This window comes from Oncorhynchus tshawytscha, linkage group LG13 (assembly GCF_018296145.1).
Source record: "Oncorhynchus tshawytscha isolate Ot180627B linkage group LG13, Otsh_v2.0, whole genome shotgun sequence".
In the NCBI taxonomy this organism is placed as follows: Eukaryota; Metazoa; Chordata; class Actinopteri; order Salmoniformes; family Salmonidae; genus Oncorhynchus; species Oncorhynchus tshawytscha.
In genome coordinates, this window is record NC_056441.1 from 46,905,670 (window position 1) to 46,913,770 (window position 8,101).

The window sequence follows — 8,101 nt, forward strand, 5'->3', positions numbered from 1 at the left end:
TATTTTAAATATGCTATTGGACCAAAAACAGGTCTGGCTAATTCATCTATATGGGTCAAATAACGATGATCCACACTTTTTTGAAAATATATATAATAATCTGAGCTCACAAGCAACGTATTAATCTATTATTATGGTGGGAGATGATAATGCGGTTTTAAGTAACTCAATGGATCGTAAAGGAAATCACACTACACACTATCACCCTCAAGCACTGTATCATGGATACATTAGAACTAGTGGATATATTTAGGCTGAAAAATCCTGACCTAGTGAGATATACATGGAGAAGGCTTAATCAAGCTAGCCATCTTGAATACTTCCTGGTCTTGTTCTTGCTGGCATCAAGTCAAAGTATTAGTAGGAAACCGAATGCGATCTGACCACAATCTAATTGGCCTCCATATAATGCTTACAGAATTCCCACATGGATGGGGATATTGGACATTTAAAAGCCTATTGGATGACAATTTGTTCTTAACTAAGACCATTTATAATTGACTTTTTTTTTGTACATCATAGGTACAGCAGATCCCCTTTTATTGTATGGGACACTTTCAAATGTACTTTTAGAGGCCATTCAATACAATACTCATCATTAAAACAAAAGCAGTTTAGGTCAAGAGGTTAGACTAATAGAGGAAATAGAGGAAGAAACGGCACAGGTAGACGTAATGGAAACTGTACTATAGAGACACAAAATAGGTTAGAGGAAAACAAAAAGTATTGGAGGTACTTATTCAAGAATGATCAAGTGTAATGTATTACAAAAATAAAGCGAATTGGATGTAAAATGGTGAAAATGCACAACGTTTCTTGATTCTTCAACATCGAAATTCTACCAAAAATAATTTACAGAAACAAATGGAGTTATCCATGATTCACCAAATTATATTTTGAAAGAGGAAGCAAAATATTTTAAGCGTATGTTTTCTTTTCAGTCTCCATTTCAACTGAATGATGTTAACTGTGTGGATTTCTTTCCTAATAATAATAACACATTTACAGAAAGACCTGTGTGAAGGCCAACTTACAGAAGAGGAACATTTTGAGGCAATAAAATCTATTCCGCCTGGAAAAACACCAGGGCTTGACGGTATACCAGTAGAGGTATATCAGACTTTTTTTTGATGTACTCAAAGATCCATTATTAGCATGTTTCAATTACTCTTATACAAATGGTAGACATTCAGGTACGCAACAAGGTCTGATTTCATTACTACTAAAACAGGGTCCACGGGGTAAATATAAAGATCCAGTCCATTTAAAAAAAACTGGAGGCCTCTAACACATCAATGTTGTGATGCGAAAATCCTGGCGAGGTTTTACCAGATATTGTTCATCCTGATCAGACAGGTTTTTTACATGGACAATATATTGGAGATAATGTACGACAATTACTTGAAACAATTGAACATTATGAAACATTGAAGACACCAGGCCTGGTCTTCTTAGCAGATTTTGAAAAGGTGTTTGATGACTTATGACTAGAATTTATATATGAATGACTGGTTTACTTTAATTTTGGTGAATTGCTTATACAATGGGTTAAAGTTATGTACAGAAACCACATATGTAAAATAGTAAATAATGGTTACTTAGAAAGTATTGAGCTTTTAAGAGGAGTGAAACAAGGCTATCCGTTGTCTCCATATCTATTTACTATGACCATTTGAAATGCTAGCTATTAGAATTAGATCTTTGATGATTGAGAGAATGCCAAGAGTGTGCAAAGCTGTCATCAAGGGGAAGGGTGTCTATTTGAAGAATCTCAAATATAAAATATATTTAGATTTGTTAACACTTCTTTTGATTACTACATTATTCTACATGTGTTATTTCACAGTTTTGATGTCTTAACTATTCATTTTGTAAAGAAAAGAAAAACCCTTGAAAAGAAAAATCCTTGAACGAGTAGGTGTTCTAAAACTTTTGACTGGTAGTGTATTTCTACTATACCATCCACCCATTTTATAGGTAAACTACAAGGTAGTGTAAACATTTTTTTACGGTCCAATACGTAACATGGAACACTTGTCATAATTAGGTTTTAATCCAGAGAGGCTAGAAAAGTGATCAAGATCTTCAATGAGACTGTGCAGGGATCCAGATTGCGGACTGAAGAAAAAACTAGAATCATCAGCATACATGGACACTTTTGTTTATCCCCAGGATTTCTAACCCCTTGATGTTCTTGTTGGATCTAATTTTAATAGCTAGCATTTAAATGGCCATAATAAATACATTTGAAGTCGTAAGTTTACATACACTTAGGTTGGAGTCATTAAAACTTATTTTTCTACCACTCCACACATTTCTTGTTAACAAATTAGTTTGTGCATGACACAAGTAATTTTTCCAACAATTGTTTACGGACAGATTATTTCACTTATAATTCACTGTATCACAATTCCAGTGGGTCAGAAGTTTACATACACTAAGTTGACTGCCTTTTAAACAGCTTGGAAAATTCCAGAAAATTATGTCATGGCTTTAGAAGCTTCTGATAGACTAATTGACATCATTTTAGTCAATTGGAGGTGTACCTGTGGATGTATTTCAAGGCCTACCTTCAAACTCAGTGCCTCTTTGCTTGACATCATGGGAAAATCAAAAGAAATCAGCCAAGACCTCAGCAAAAAATTGTAGACCTCCACAAGTCTGGATCATCCTTGGGAGCAATTTTCAAATGCCCGAAGGTACCACATTCATCTGTACTAACAATAGTATGCAAGTATAAACACCATGGGACCACGCAGCCGTCATACCACTCAGGAAGGAGACGCATTCTGTCTCCTAGAGATGAACGTACTTTGGTGCGAAAAGTGCAAATCAATCCCAGAACAACAGCAAAGGACCTTATGAAGATGCTGGAGGAAACAGGTACAAAAGTATCTATATCCACAGTAAAACCAGTCCTATATCGACATAAATTGAAAGGCCGACATGTTGAATGCACTGAGCTGTCTGTCTGAACTACTGGCATACAGCTCAGGCACCCATACATAACACACAAGACATGCCACCAGAGGTCTCTTCACAGTCAGAACAGACTATGGGAGGCACACAGTACTACATAGTGCCATGACTACATTGAACTTTATTCCACATCAAGTAACTCATGCAAGCAGTAAAATTAGATTTAAAAAACAGAAACACCTTTTTGGAACAGCAGGGACTGTGAAGCAACACAAACAAACACACGATAACATACGCACTATACACACACGTACACATGGATTTTGTATTGTTGATATGCTGTAGTAAGAGTAGAGGCCTGAGGGCATACACCTAATGTGTTATGAATGAATTGTAATGTTTTAAAATTGTATAACTGCCTTAATTTTGCTGGACCCCAGGAAGAGTAGCTGCCAAGCCAGCAGCTAATGGGGATACATCATAAATACAAATATTATTGAGAGTTCAGGCAATGTCAGACCAACCCAATAGAGCCTGTTGATGGCCATATTGGAAAATGTGTACCTTATGGATAAACCAGTAATAGCTAGGCATCATTGTTTAGACATTTCCCAGCTTTATGTAAAGTTTGCACTCATGATGAAGGCATTTTGTGAAAATGGGTTACCTGTACTTCTTTGCTCAATGTTATCCATTCCTATGGGATTTCATATAGAATGCAATGTAAGGGGCGGGTTTCACATCACATTTCTTGATGTTAACAATTTATGGAATCATATCATTTTTATCTGTGAATGTGAGTTTTAATGTAATGTGAAACGACTTCACAAACGACTTCACAATTCAGACAGTTTTTTGACTTATTTTTACCACTATTCTGGTAATATGTTGCTAAATATAACTGACATACTTGGGCCATAATTTAGTTATCATTGTAACACACATTTTAAGCAATTGTTGGTCTTATTACACCAATTATTTATTCAGTTATGGTCATGCAAAATCAATGCAGTTTATCCCCATTTAATAAGTTAATGGCGGCCATCCTGAAAATAGGCTGCTGGGACTGGTTATAGGCAAAATCTACGATCACTGTATGGCAACAAAAAAAAACTTTCCCAGTGGGTCCCTTGTTCTGTGTGAAATTTGGTGTAGTTATCATGTAGGGTACCATGTGATAATAGAGTCCATCCCAATACTGCCCATTCTGTCTCGATGTACCCCAAAATGCATACATGTATTACCTTTGAACCCCTCAAGTTGAGCCCATAGATGTCATTACGAATTAATTTGATTCATACCTTAATTGGTGTTGTATTATGAAGTTAACAATACTGTATATAAATGACCTTAGTATGAGAAGATGTCATCTCAATCCTGTTGGCCCAACTAATTGTATAGGCGTCATAACATATAATACAGTGATAACCACATTTTAGCTACCTTCGATAAGTGGTAATCATACCAAAATATAATTCACAGACATGGACCTTAATAAAAATCAACATGATACTTTTTTAAATTGTACCTTTATTTAACTAGGCAAGTCAGTTAATAACACATTTTCATTTTCAATTACCCTTGTGGGTTAACTGCCTTGTTCAGGTGTGGAATGACAGAGATTTACCTTGTCAGCTAGGGGATTCGATCTTGCAACTTTTCGGTTACTAGTCCAATGCTCTAACCACTGGGCTACCTTCTGCCACAAAGTGGACAAATGTGTGCCTCTGGCCCATGGACTATTATGCCCACCAAAAAATATAATTCCTTTCTCACTAATAGATTTTATATCATATCCAGTATCCCTGCATATGTTGACACAGAGCACTTTTGATACTGCCATTTATTATCGGAGGAATAGGAGGAGGTTGCTCATGGATGCTGATCTAGTAAATTTTTTGCATTCCCCTTAACGATCAACTTTTTTTCAATTTTTGTCTAAAATGACATACCCAAATCTAACTGTCTGTAGCTCATTCTGTGAAGCAAGAATATGCATTTTCTTGGTACCATGTAAATGTGAAAGGAATGTAGGAGAATATAACACATTAGATCTGATAAAAGATAATACAAAGAAAAAAACAACCGTTTTTTGTATTTTTTTTGGTACCATCTTTGAAATGCAAGAGAAAGGCCATCATGTATTATTGCAGCGCAGTTGCAATTTAGATATTGTCCACTAGATGGAAGCAGTGTATGTGCAAAGTTTTAATCTGATCCAATGAACCATTGCATTTCTGTTCAAAATGTTGTATGAAGACTGCCCAAATGTGCCTAATTTGTTTATTAGTAACTTCATGTTCAAAACTGTGCACTCTTCTCGAACAATAGCATGATATTATTTCACTGTAATAGCTACTGGAAATTGGACAGTGCAGTTAGATTAACAAGAATTTAAGCTTTCTGCCAATATCAGATATGTCTGTCCTGGGAAATGTTCTTGTTACTTTTGCCTGCATGCTAATCGCATTACCTTACGTTAGTTCAACCGTCCCCGCAGGGGACCCACCAATCCTGAAGAAGTTTTAAAGGATGTTGGGAGAGTAAGATCATCCTGGATCTGTGAGTTTGAATAATGGGTGGCCATGCGTGTTATTTTGATGTTGAAGGTCCAGTCCACTATTTTTAGGGCACCTAACCCCAAAGAGTCAATGGGTGAACCTCAAAGGCTTTTCCTTGATTCCTTGCATCCTCTCTCCTTGCCTCCTTATCAAAATGTCAAAGGGGGGTGAGGTCTTCTACTCCAATGCTCTGTAGACGTCACTCTGACACTATGAAGTAGGCGAAGAGAGAGGTTGTGAGAAATCAAAGAGAAGTGATTCTGAACCTTGAGCAGAGCCATACTGAGGTGGCCTGGTTACACAACCACCATAGTTGAACCGTGCTGGAAAGAAAATATCGGACCCAGCACAGTTTGGTTCAGGTCGGGACATTGTGTGAAAAGGTAATTATGTACTGTATGACATCATTGATTATATTCATTGATTAGTATTGATATTGTTATTAGGACACACCATAGCAAAACATTTTGCTTACAAAAAACTGGTGTTTTGAAAAATAATTTGTCTTTCTTATTGGACAGGTCCAGGTACTCCCTTCCTATTTCAGTCCGTTTTCTTCCATTTGGTGCCTACTGAATACCACCCGGTTGACCTCTCCTCTCTTCTGCTTGTCTGGCGTCCTCCTCAGGTGGTAGGTTGAATGGTCACATGTGTCCAGAGCGGGAGCCGCGGCGACCGGAGCTGGCGAGCTACGAGAGCTCGTCAATGCTGATGAGTTCTGAGCTGGAGACGACAAGCTTCTTCGACTCTGAAGACGGCGATGCATCCAGTCGGTGAGCACCACACACAAACACTGATGAATCGACAAAATGTGGCTTTTAATTATCTCAGTAAGGGGACTAAATTTCCCCAAACTTGGCAAATCAACTACATCCACGATAAATGAAAAAATCATGTTGGGTTGTATTTGGAGTGGAACATCCCTTTAACACGTAGAGATCACCTCAAGGTTGTTCATTGCTGCCAATGTTGGTTGCAATGGGCCCTGAAGGGTTAGAGCCAAGAGGAAGTGGTAGGGAGATGATTGACTACTCATTCATTCATACTCACACTCGCATACATGTACCCAAGACACAAAAAAATGTGTCCTCTCACATGACAAAATGGACCACCTTGCGCATCCACTTGATGCATACACTCTACGTGATTGCTATCAATTCTTATTAAAGCTCCCACAAATCATATGCTCTAGAAAACCCACACTAAATACTGTTGCTTTTCTCTTTCAGCTCAATGGCCACATTTATGTATAGAATCACATGTGGCCATTTAACCACTGGCAGATGAGTGTGTGTTGTGTGTCATGTCACCTTTGTGATGTCATCTCCCACAGGTTCAGTGGTTCCACGGAGCAGAGCACGTCGTCGAGGCTCGTGAGACGACATCGGCGGTGACGGCGGAAACCCAAAGCGCCACGGATGGAGAGGGTAAGACACACACACACACAGACCACACAGATGCCAGTTTGCTTTGTGTTCAGTGGTCCTTGTGCATGTCCTCACCTCTATCTCTTTCAGTCATTCCTCTACTCCTCCCTCTCCTCCTGTCCAGTCGTCCTCTTTCAGCAGCGTCACAGATTCCACCATGTCACTGAACATCACCACTGTCACTTTAAATATGGGTGAGTAGTACAGTTAGCCTATATCTGTGTAATGTATATAACTTCACGACCATATGATATTTTATATATATTTAGTGACTTATGCCTTGACTTAAAGATTCAGAGATCACACACTGGGCACAGACGTCAGCTTAACGTCTAATTTTGATTTACATTTGGTTGAGCTGTCAACTACCATGAATTTAACTTGAAATCAACAACACATTTCACCATGGATTTAGGTTAAAAGTTGGGTGAAAAAAGACAATGCCCTTCCCACATTGTTTCAACGTCATCACATTGTTTCCACGTCATTCAACCCCAAAAAACAACGTTGATTCCAGCAGTAGATCAGAACTCCTTCTCTGAGAAGCTTTGTGAATATGAGACCAGAGTCCAGACTCCCTTTTTGAAGAGGGATTCATACTTCTCATTCACTCTGTTGGCGAAGGTATCCTTTTTTTGTTCAACACTCTTTCTTTCTCTTGTCATTACTTTTCCTTCCTCCTCTCCTCCTTCTCCCTCCATGCAGAGAAGTATAACTTCCTGGGCATCAGTATTGTGGGTCAGAGTAACGAGAAAGGAGATGGAGGAATCTACATCGGCTCTATCATGAAGGGAGGGGCGGTGGCCGTCGACGGACGCATCGAGCCTGGGGACATGCTGCTGCAGGTATGTGTTAAGAGTGTGGTATGTTTAACAGTGGTGGATAAAGTACCCAATTGTCATACTTGAGTAAAAGAAAAGACAACTTAACAGAAAATGACTTAAGTCAAATTAAGTCAACCAGTAAAATACTACTTAAGTATCACAACTACATGCAATTGATCAAATATATCGAAGTATCAAAGTATAAATCATTTCAAAATCCTCATTAATCCTCATTAAATCCTCAATCCTCATTAAACCAGACGGATGTTGTTGTTTTTTAAATTATGGACAGCCAGGGAACACTCCAACACTCAGACATAATTTACAGAAAGCCAGGGGTACACTCCAGCACTCAGACATAATATTACAG